This window comes from Sminthopsis crassicaudata, chromosome 2, assembly GCF_048593235.1.
Source record: "Sminthopsis crassicaudata isolate SCR6 chromosome 2, ASM4859323v1, whole genome shotgun sequence".
NCBI lineage: Eukaryota > Metazoa > Chordata > Mammalia > Dasyuromorphia > Dasyuridae > Sminthopsis > Sminthopsis crassicaudata.
In genome coordinates, this window is record NC_133618.1 from 493,965,299 (window position 1) to 493,977,768 (window position 12,470).

The 12,470-nt window shown below is 39.2% G+C and overlaps 1 non-coding gene across 1 annotated transcript; it reads left to right on the plus strand.

The window, feature by feature from the left end:
- The first annotated feature begins 9,866 nt into the window (after positions 1-9,866).
- TRNAM-CAU (transfer RNA methionine (anticodon CAU)) lies at positions 9,867-9,939 on the plus strand. Its single transcript has one exon. It is a non-coding gene; the product is annotated as a tRNA-Met (tRNA).
- Positions 9,940-12,470: the final 2,531 nt, after the last annotated feature.

Here is a 12,470-nt window from a genome sequence, read left to right on the forward strand (position 1 = left end):
CATGTAAAGATAGTTTTTAACATTTCTATAAGACTTTGTGTTCCCAATATTTCTCCCTCCCCAAGAGAACAAACAATCTGATATAGGTTAAATATGTACAATCCTTTTGAAACATATCTTTATATTTGTCATGTTCAGCAAGAAAAATCAGACAAAAGAAAAAAACCATGAGAAAGAAAAAAAAGAGTAAATATAGTATGCGTCAATCCACATTCAGTCTCCATAGTTCTTTCTCAGGATATGATTGGCATTTTCCATCTCAAGTCTATTGGAATTGCCTTGAATCATTAAATTGTTGAAAAAAGCCAAGTTCACCACAGTTGATGACATAATCTTTTTATTACTGTGTACAATGTTCTTTTGATTCTGCTCATTTCATTCAGCATCATTTCATGTAAATCCAGGCTTTTCTGAAATCAATTGCTTCTCATATCTTATAAAATAATAATATACCATTACTTATTCAGCTATTTTTCAACTGATGGACATCCACACAATTCAAATACAGTATTTGTAAAGCATTTAGCACAATATCTGGCATGTAATAGCCACTTAAAAATGTTTATTTCCTCCCTTCTCTTCCCCCCACAAGTGGAAGTCAAAAAAAAAAAAATAATCAGCAACAGTGAAAGGGAGAAATGGGAGTTGTTTGTTTTAAAGAAAACAACTGGACTTACAGAATGACTGAAGTAGCCTGACTGGCCTCTGTCAGTGCCCAAAAGAAGTTTAATCAAGAATGTGGGGAGAGAGATCCATTACTCTCCTGCAGAAAATAAATTATTTAATTGATGAGATCTGTTAGAGAACTGGCTCATTTAGAGATGTGCCTGCGGTGGCACCAGAACACCTTGGTGCATGTCTCCAGTTATACAGATGACTTGTTGATATGACATTGTAGAAATCAAACAATTGCTTGCTTTTTGCAATATTCTCTGGGCTAAGAATCACTGGGGTTGTTTCAAATTGTTCATTTCAATCTATACATTCCCAAGTCTGACCTGTGTCAATTCAGTTCAGTATAGATGGGGGGACAAAGTGATCCAGTTTGATTAAATAGAGGAAAGATTTTCTGGATTAACTGGTTTTACCCTCTTCTACATTGAAGCATTTTTCAGTTTTAACCATTTTTGTTGTTGGTTAAATGACTTGCCCAGGATGACACAGCTAGTAAGTATTACCTGTCTAAGGTCGGATTTGAACTCAAGTTCTCCTGACAGGCTGATGCATTGCCATCTAGCTGACTCAATTCCTTCCCATTTTTTAACTGAGGGCATTGTACACAAATTCCTGATGAATCTTACAGAATGCCAATTACTATATAAATGGTATAATGCAATTAGGTCCTCAGGTATGTGGGGCTATGTTCCCCCCTGTTGGGATTACTAGGTGAGAACTCGGGTTGACTTGATGGAAGAAGCAGGCTCATTGGCTGAGGTGGTTCTTCCCAGAAGCCCTTGCATTATCCCACGCCCATTCTCTGGGAGAATAAAAGAGAGGACTCCCAGAGATAGAAGAAGACTCTGCATTGCATCAGGCTTGACGGGGCTCTCTGCAGGAAGGGAAGTCACTTCTCTGGACAAGAGTTAACAGCAAGTGCCTGGAGACAACGGTTCACTACAGGAAGAAGAATCTGTCCAAGAGATTTGAGTTGACACAGCAGATCTCTTCCCAGAGAGCGATCCAGCAGCTTCTGGAGACAACAGCTCGCTACAAATTGGCGCCCAACGTGGGGCAAGGACTTTTGCTTATCCTGACAAGAGGAGCTAGACCAGACCTTTGCACCAAATGGTGATATAACCTGGTCCCCATCACACAAGACTCTCATAGAAGAAATTTTTAAAGCTCTTAAAAGAGAGCTAGAAGAAAAATGGGAAAAGGAAAGGGAAGCTTTGCAAGAGGGTCTGGATAAATCAAGTTAGTCATTAAAAGATAGAGTGGATAAAGATATCAACTCTCTGAAAAACAGAATCAGTGAATTGGAAAAAGAAAATAGCTCCTTAAAAAATAAAATTGGCATAATGGGAAAAAATTCCATAGAACAAAACAACTCATTTAAAAACTCAATTGGACAATTACAAAAAGAAATTTTTAAAAGTAAATGAAAAAAATAATTCATTAAAAATCACAAGTGAACAAATGGAAATGGAGACACCAAAAATCAGTCAAGCAAAACCAAAAAAATTTAAGTACCTACTTGGGAAAACAAAAGACCTGGAAAATAAATCTAGCAGAGACAATTGGACTCCCGGCAAATCATGATGGGAAAAAAAGAGCCTAGACACTATTTTTCAGGAAATCATGAAAGAAAACTGCCCAGATGTTATAGAAACAGAAGGTAAAATAGACAATGAAAGAATTCATCAAACCCTACTGAAAGAGATCCCAAAAGCAAAACTCCAAGAAATATTGTGGCTTAATTCCAGAACTATCACACCTAGGAAAAACTACAAGAAGCCAAAAAAACCCAATTCAAATACAGAGGAACCATAATAAGGATTACTCAAGATCTAGCAGCTTCCACATTAAAGGATCAAAGGCCTGGAATCTGATATTCAGAAAGGCTAAGGAACTTCGTATGCAGCCAAGAAGAACCACCTCAGCCAATGAGCCTGCTCCTTCCATCAAGTCAACCTGAGTTCTCACCTTGTAATCGTCCAACCTGAATTCTCACCTTGTCACTATCCAGACAACCCGAGTTCTCACCTAGTAATCCCAACACCCCCCCAACCCTGACCACACTGCTTTATAAAGTCCTATGTCTGGTCATTTTACCTTTTTCTTTCTCTTCATCATATGTAACTGCTTGTCAGTGAGTCTTCCATAGCCAAGCCCATCCTTCTAATCCCCAGACTTTTAAGAATTATATGTAAAGGAATAGAATGTCACCTCTGCATGAGGATTCAGTGAAAGTTAAGCTTTAGTGCTTGGATTCTGGGCTTTTCAGAAATTTGCTTTTGTGTTTCTTGCCTATGTTGCATATGGTTTAAAATAGTTGAATCTCTTCCAGATAGGTAGGCAGAACTACATTTATCAAACAATGAATTTACCTCCCCAAGGACAGGTTCATCATAAGACCCTTATTTACCACTTCCTACAGGAAAGCAATTTGGTTTTGAGAATTTGCCTGCACCTCCAGATCCAGTTTGAATGGCCATGTCTCAAACGTTACACAGAAGTGTGGCCATGGGGAGAAGGGAGAGGAAAGGGTTCCAGGCATGAGGGACAAGCTGAGAAAATGCAGAGATGATGGAGTTTATTTGTGGAACAGCCAGAAGATCGGTGTCACTAGAATGAAGACTAGATATTGGATAGTAAGAAGATTGGGAAAATAGGTGAAGGCTAGGTTACAAAAGACTGAATGCCAAGCATTTGTATTTGCTTTGGGAAGCAACAAGAGCCACTAGAGTTTAGTGTGAATATCCCTGCTGCTACTTCAGATCCCTTTTTCCTTAAGTTGAAGGTCCTAGCATTGTCACCTATAAAAGAGTTGAGAAAAGAAAATAGGGAATTTGCTCCCTTCCTCCATACCCAATAGACTAACTCCACCAGAAAGGGAAGGCAGGAAAATTCTCTAGGATCTGGAATTAAATGTTTCCCAGTTGATTTTTATCAGACAAAAATAAAAATATTATTTTCCCTACCTTACCCTGAGGGAGCAACATTACTTCTACTTATCTCTAACTTCCCCATGAAGAACATCTGGATGGCACTTAAGATTTCCATTCTGTTTGAAGTTCTCTAGTTGCTTCCAGATATCAGAGTTCTTGGCTGGGAGGGCTCCTCTGTACAAAGCCTGGGGCAATGCTGTAACCAGGCTGGAGTACCCTCAGAGCACAGCAGAATGGAAATGAGTGGGTTTATAACTTGGTTACTAAGAATAATTAGTTAAAGAGGAAGCTATCAGAATTGCTTCTCCTCTCTGGGGCCTCAACCAAACAAGTGCTGCTTCTGTCATCTTCAACAGTGGGTTGTGTTCTGGAGTTTCTGTCTTCCTACTTTTCAACCAGGAGGAAACAACCTAGCATTCTCCCCATCCTGACCATGGGACCTTCTATTTTGTGGTCTTTTTAGTACCACCTGCTCCCAACACAAATTTTGTATGCCTGGGATTCCTGGATTACTAGTTATAGGCCTGGTATATGGAGAGTTTGAAAGGGTTGGTATTTAAAGAGTTCCCCTCAGAGATCAAGAGGACAGATTTACACATATCCTTATCACAGTCATTGAGATCTGGGATCTTAGGAATGATAAAATCATTCCAATGGACAATGATATCAGAATATAAAATAGAACTTTTTTTTTTCTTCCTATAAATCCTTTGAGGCGCGAGAGGAGAAATGTATCAAATTCAACAAATGAAACATTTCCATGCAAGGTAGTGAAGCTTCAGAGGGAGCTCAAGCCCAGGATCCTGCAAATTCCTCTTAATTGAGAGCCAAAAATACAAGAAGGAAGTGCTGGCCAGCTCTCTCTATATAGGATAGAATCTCCTAAATGATACTCTTACTAAGAGCCAGAAGATATACCTTAATAGAGGCAGAGATCATTAATAGGAGCAGAATGATCATTACTAGGATAATAATGGGGGCTGGGGCTTTGCCTAAGAGTTCTGACATGGAAGTAGGGCTTCTTCCTAATAGTGGTCCTTTAAGCCTGCTCTCATCATCCCTCTCAGCTTCCTTTGCCTCATTTCAGAGTGAGGTCTTCAGTGACATTAATAAGCATTTAAATCCCTATGCCAGGCACTGTTCCAAATGTTGGGACTACAAAAAGAGGCAAAAAACAGTCCTTTTCCTCAAGGAGCTTACAGTCTAATGGGAGCAACAATATGCAAACATTCAAAAAATGAAAGATAAATCTTGAGGTTTGGGCTGGACTCTGTAAAACTAAAAATAGATTCCTCATTTTATTAATTATTAGTTAAGAATTGTATCTAATCATTAGAATAAATACTTATGGGTTAGAGTTAAATTTTATGGTAGGTTTTAATTTTTTTCCCTATTTTTCTGGGCTACAGATTGAATTCAATCTGCCATACCCTGGAATGGTGGAAGGAAAGAAAGGGGAATAGGTTGACAATTTTTAGAGAGGTTCTGCTTAATCATAAGCTCCCTGATGTAGGGAATCACTGACATGGGATTTTTCCAACTTTCTGGAGAACGATAATTAACTCTGTTTTCCCCTTATAATGGATTTTGAAAACTCCTTTTTGCAAGCAAGCCATCATGATTAGACGAAATGTAAAGCTCACTTTGTACCTTATGTAACCAACTTTGTAAACAAACAAACAAACAAAAAACTGCTGTGTCTGATGCATTCTTGACTGTCTTGGATCTCTATTGGCAATTGCTAGCAATTTCATTTGTAGCAACTCTGATGAATGAGCCCCATCCTCTTTTTTCTAATAACCAGTTAGCGACACTATCCTCTGTACCTTAAGTTGCCACACAGGGCCTGGGACCCCATGTCATACCTTCATAGCTAAAATTAATGCTATTGGAGTTACTATGTTACTAAAAACCCTATTGTAACAGGAGCCAAAGCAGAAGAAAAATTCATTGCCATTTTTTAAAAATGAGCCTGTGTAAAATGTAACAGGATTATATAAAATATAAGCTTCTTGAGAGCAGGAATTGTTTCATTTTTGTCTCTGTATCCCCAGAAGCTAGCACGTAATAGGTGTTTAACAACTACTAGTTGAGTGATTGATTATTATCCCAGGGTTTTCCTTCCATGCCTTTTCATTAAAGTAAAACAGAGTACATCAGAGGAATCAAATACTTTAGACCACATTGCAACATTCTACAGGGTGGTCCTGATTAGGTCAGGGTAGCAATACCTAATTCGAAATTTATTAATTTACAAAGGCCATTCTCTTTGCCAAAAGAAAGCTTTATTTAGGGGAAGAGATTACAGACAAAATAAGAGAGAAAATAGGTACAAGGAGTGACAAACATGAAATAATTGGAGAGTATGTAGTTAGACTAACTAGAGTTAGCTAAAGTAAGGAGAAAAAACGCCATTAGAGAGAATGCCCTATGAGGAAAGAGAGAGTAACTTCATAGTGGACTTAGTCCTGAAAAGAATTTAGCGAAATTCTTCATCGGAAGTAGATCCTTTATGGGGGAAATATAGCATTGGGGGTATCAAAGTAAAGGAGGGAATGCAAGAGGGGAGGGGAGAGGGAGCTCTGAGGTAAAGAAATCAAGGAGCTAGATGGAAAGCACCTGGTGGACCAGGTCCCAGACCTATCTAAAGATATGCTAACCAATATCTCAAAGACTGTTAAAGATGCACAGAGATTTGAGGGATAGACAGGAGCTCAATCCACACAACCACTCTATGCAAACAAAATAGTCTAGAAATTGGTTGTATCTGATAATAGCTGATGGAGCTTCTTCCGGAGGGGGGAAGATAGTTCATATCAATCCAACCAGATCGAAATAACACTGGGAAATATTTAACAAAATAGATAAGAATACAATAGAACATAGATAATGTTAATATAAGTCAATGTGCCCATCTACAAGGATCTTTAGTGGCCCTGTTTTTATGTGTTTGATACATGGGAATTTTTTTTTTTCTCTCAGACTTTGACAAGAAACCCCTGAGGGTAGAATTTCTTAACTAGTACTTCAAGAGTCTCTAGAGATAACTCTGTGAGTCTAGCATTCATTCCTAATGAGAGAGAAAAAGGAGAGTCAGAGGGATAGAAAGGAAGAGACAAACAGAGACAAGAGAGAAGGAGGGAGAGAGAGAAAGAGAGAGGGAGCCAGGGAGGGAGAGAGAGAGCACCAATGTATTTCCTGACAGCCAATAGATTAGCTCTTAAAGGCAGTCACTAAAATATTGAAGAGCAACAGCTACAAAACATTCAGACCTGGATCTATTGTCCCACAAATGCTTAAGGTATTGTCAGTGGGGCAGTGGGCACAAACAGGGGACAATGTTTATGAGGCCCTGTGAGGAAATATATAAGGAACAAATGTGGTCAAGGTAACCCATAATCCCTGTCATTATAAAGTGTCTGTGTCTTTTTTCTCATTGTAGAGTTCCCAGGATCTGAAACAGTTCTGTATTAGGAGTCTCATTCCTCAAAGCTGCTTCCTCCTTCCAGTGCCTTCCTTTCTCTGTGTCTATTTGGAACATGTGTCTTTGATCCCTCAGTTTCCCCTACAGTTCTCTTGGACTCACAGACTCCCAAATTGAAAATCAGGATGCCTCCCTCTGGGCAAGTTACTAGTAGATGACATAGCCAATTTGGAAGAAGGAGAAAGGAAAATCTCTCTTTTCTTCAATTTATGCCCTTGTTTGGGCCTCTTCTACAGGATTTTAAACTTTTCCAGTCCCCAGAGCTTAGTAATTTGAAGTCTACAAGGGTCTAGCTAATTTTTCACTTAGCCAATCATAGTTGTTTCCTTCTTTAATCCATAAAGGTATCACCCAGTGGCCACTTTTGTTCCCTAGTTAAACACCTCTTTTAACACCTAGTGATTAAGAGGTTGGGTGAAGGATGGTAGCTACAGACAAACTACTCTCCTCAAAAACAGTCTTACTCTCTGCTCCATCCCCAAACACAGAGGCAGAGACAGCCACAAAAACATGAAAGACTTCTTTCTATCTTTCATTTTGGTTTCCCCAATCCAGAAGAAAATTAATTTAAATTTGATGCTAGTGACCCCTTGAATGTGAATTACACTTTTCAAAAAACTTTCATACACATTATGCTAAATATCTTTAGCAATTCCCAGTGCCCCTGGAAGAGTAGAATGTATTTTTCAAAAAAATTCACAAGAAATGTCATTAATATTACTTAGTTATGTGATCTATTATATTTAAGACTGTGACTTGCAGTGAGATTATTTCCAAGGTCACTTGTTAAGACATTAGATCATCAAAAAATGAGATAAAATTTCATATCAACTGTATATCACTCTATATCTCAATTTCATACTAAACTTAAACCTAACAGATTAAGTCTAAAAAGAGAACCTGAGAGATCATTTAGTCTAGCTTCCTTCATTTTCTAGAAGTTAAAGCAAAGAATGCATACAGATTTAAGATTTGAACCCTGGTGCTCTTGACTTTTGAGGCAAAGAATATAACACTTCCAATTTTTTTTTTTTTTTCCACAATTTGACAGACGGAAGGTATATGATAGCTAGCATTAAAGGCCAACTCACACAAAACTGTCCTTTAGGGGAAAAAAAAAAATGGTGTGGGGAATGATTGTTTCTTTCAGATGGAGAATCCAGACCCAATCCAAACCCTAGTCAACAAATAATTTTTAATATTTAAAATATGTTCATAGAGGGAGACAAACATTGGGACCCAGTGGAATATAAAGGGAAAACCCCTTCCCTAAACTAAATCCCTGCCCTCAGAGAGTTTACATTTTATCTAGAAAGAGATGGAGAAACATTAATAGTATAAGGACTGGATTTGGGATTTCCTTGGTGTATGTGGAATTCTGATATGAGGAGATTCTGTCCAACTACCCATCCCAGCACCTTCTCTGCAGTATACAGTCTTATTGCAATATTGTAATAATATTGCAATGTACAGGAAAATTTCTTAAGAGCACTTACTGGTTAAGTGGCCCAAGGTCACATAGAATTGGTGATCTCCATTTATATTAAATAAATTCAATATAATTTGAATAATAATAGGCAGCCATCCAAGAGGCTTCCATGTTAAAGTCAGAAAAACCAGAGCTCAAATCAGGCCTCAGACATGTAGCGGCTCTGTGCTGGACAAGTCACTTAACCCTGTTTGTCTCAGTTTCTTCATCTGGAAAATGAGTTGGAGAAAAAAAATGGCAAACCACTCCAGTATCTCTGCCAAGAAAACCCCACATGGAGTCTTTGCACGACTGAAAAGACTGAACCACAACTGAGTTCATCAACTTATCTGAAAAAGAAATTTTACTTAAAATATATGTGGGGGGAGGTGGGGTGATTGTGGCTAGTATCCCCAGATCCAATCATGTTTATTTGATTGGGGGGGGAAGGGGGAATCTAGGGATCTAGTCTTTTTTTTTCTTTTTTCTTTTTAATGATTAGAACTGCACCCACACTGCAAAAAAAGGCTAGACTGAGGAAAACCATACACTAGAGGGAGGGTTCTGTATTTAAATTGTGCTCTCTCCCGCCACATAAACAGACGGGTCCAGTGTGCAGCCCCCCTACAACCTGTAGTGGGGTTTTATTGAGGCTCCACCCTGAATTAAATATTTCAGGGAAAGAATTTGGGGTGGGGGAGAATAAGCAGGTAATGGGATAAAAGGCTAGATCTCCCTAGGGTAAACGCTCACTCCCAACGCATAGTCGTAACCTTTTACCTGGCTGAATTTGATGGAGGGAAACCTCCTCCCTTTCCCCCTAGTCCGGACCAGGTCGGTCCCTGCCCGGGTGGGGAGAAACAGACTTTAGACCACAGCCCTAAGGAAGCCAGGAGGGGAAAGGAACTAAAGTGGGGTGTGGAGTTTATGAGGAAGTTAGAGGGGAGATGAGATTAGGTGAGTGGACGAAGTGGGGTATTCTTGAGGGGCGACAAGGGTTTAGGGATCGAGGGAGGGAGAGTACAATGCCATCTAATGGGGGAGGGGAGGGACACCTTTCTCAGGGGTTCTGGCAAAGAAAGGGCTTTGCGTGGTTTAGAAAGAAGGAGAAAGTCTGGGGACACGTGGGAGTTCAGGCAGGTGCCGCAGATTACCGGCGACGGGTGAGGGTGTAGGTGGGATTGGTGGAGAGAATTTGGGAATAAATGAAAAATAAGATTCAAAACTACTGAAAAACAAAGGAAGAAGGCAACAATCCCAAGACGTAAGGAGACTTATGGGAGCTAAGGGGATCACAAAGCAAGGAGCCTCGTTAGCGCAGTAGGTAGCGCGTCAGTCTCATAATCTGAAGGTCGTGAGTTCGATCCTCACACGGGGCATCCGCATTGGTTTTTGTCCTAGCCTTATGGAGTTAGGAAAGAAAGGCACATTTATAGATTTGACTTAAAGGGAAAGTTTATGACCATTAGAACAGACCCAAAGTGAAATACACTTACACTGCTATGTGTACAGCTCTATCTAGAGAAAATTAATCTCCGAGGGTGCTATATAGTCCCTATTCCACTCACTGTTGAGGGAGCTCTAGAGAGAGTCCTTTTCATCGCTACCATTGTAAAGAAAGAATGGAGGGGAAAATTTAAAGACAAAATGAAAGCTTGCTACTCATCACTGCACTTTTTTTGGTTCCCAGGGGAAAAAAAAAATCTTATTCAAGGCAAGATGCCTGACCCCCAGAGAGCTTCTCTCAATCACATTCCCTATGCCCCAACCTCTCGATTTCTTATTCCTTCAACCCTCAATACCATCTTCAACTATGCCCTCTAGGATGTTTATTCTATACTCAACAAATAAACAACTTTCCCTTCATCCTAAATATTCCTCTCCCATTCCTTTGATTGTCTAGCTGTCACTGAAATCTTGGTCTACCTAAACAAAAAGGCAACAAAATAACAAAACTGCTGAACAAAAGTGAGAAAATCATGTGACCATTCGGACTAGGTCTACTATAAATTTACATAAGATCTTAACTAGGCTCCATTAATGCTAGGCAATCCTATTATACCTCCTGAATTAGCTCACTATCCCATCCTCCACAATGGCTTTTACAAACTTTCATATCTTGTTAAACCTTCCATAACTCCCCCTCTCTTTATTCTCTCAAATGAGGACATTGCATTATATCCCATATAAAAATATTAAAGCCATAGACTTGTGATGGAAAGAGCCATTTGCATCCAGAGAGAGAACCATTTACTTTTTTGTTGTTTGCTAGTTTTTTCTTTCTTTTCCCTTTTTGACCTGATTTTTCTCGATTAGCATGATGAATATGTAACTATGTTTAGAGGAATTGCACATGTTTAACCTATCCATTGGATTGTTTACTGTCTAGGAGAGGAGGGAAGAGAGAGGGAGAGAGAAAATTTTGGAACTGTCTTCTGCCAGTATCTCATTCTAGATTTCTGGCTCATGTGAATAGATGGCTTTATTTTTTACCGAGACTAAACCCTCTACCTACACACATGAACCTATTCCATCCGGTATCCTCCAACAGACTCCCCCCCTCTGTCATCTCAACTCTATCACTTATCTATCATATGCAGTCTACTGGCTCTCCTGCTGTTTACAAACACTCCCACGTCTCCCCCATCCTCAAAAAGTCTTCACTTGATCTGTCCTCACTACCATCCAATATCACTTCTGACTTTGTGGTTAAATTCATTGAAAAGGTTTTTTCATCTCATTCTCGTTAATTCTTTGCAATCTGGTTTATGACCATGTGTTCCACTGAAACTGCTCTCTCCAAAGTTACTGATGATCTTGTAATTGCAAAATTTAGTGTCTTTTCTCAATTCTCATTTTTCTTAATCTTTCTGCAGCCTTTGACACCGTTGATCACCCATTTTTTCTTGATACTCTCCTCATTAGATTTTGATGACACTATTCTCTCCTGGTATGCACCCATCGGACCATTTCTTCAGAATTTCTTTTTGTTAACTTTTCCTCCAAATAACACCCTCTAACCTAGGTGTCTATAAAGTTCTGTTCCTCGCCCTCTTTTCTTTTCCCTTTGTACTACTTCACTTAGTGATTACTGTTGAGAATACCACCAACCTCCTAATCTATCAGGTTTGCAGCCTAGATGTCATCTCTGACTTCTCATTATCTTTCACCCCCACCCCCATATCCAATCTATTGTCAAAATGTCAATTTCCCCTTTGTAATATCTCTTGAATATGCTCCCCTTCTCTTCTTGGAATCTGCCATCACTCTTGGTACAGACCCTCATCCCCTTATGACTACTAGACTATGGGAGTAGCTTAGGAATGGATCTATCTGCCTCAAGTCTTATCTCCTTTGCAATCCAATTTTCATTTAGGCACCAGAGTGATTTTCCTAAAGCTCAGGGCTCTTCAGCCCCATCCTCTTCAATAAACGCTAGTGGTTTGCTATCACTTTTGGGATACCAAAGCACAAAGTACTCCTTAACTCAAGGGCACTGGTTTCCTGATTATTCTACAATACACATCATCAGCTCTAGTCATTTTCTATGGTATGTCAGCAACGTTCTTCCTCCTCATTTTGATCACCTGGCCCTTTTGGCTTCTTTTAAGTCTCCACTAAAATCCTGTTTTTTACGGGAAGACTTTCTCAATCCTTCTTAATTCTAGTGTCCTTCATCATTGAATTGTTTCTTATTTATTCTGTATATAGTTTGTATATACTTGTTTGCTAGTTGTCCGAACCATTAGACTGAAAGTTCCTGGAGAGCAGAGTTTCTTTTGCCCTTATGTCTATACCCGAATACTTAGCCAGTGCCCGGAGCATGGTAGGTGATTAATAAATGTTTATTGACTAACTGAAATATAATTGGAAACTGAAAAAACCATTCAAAGTTAAAATATGGATATGC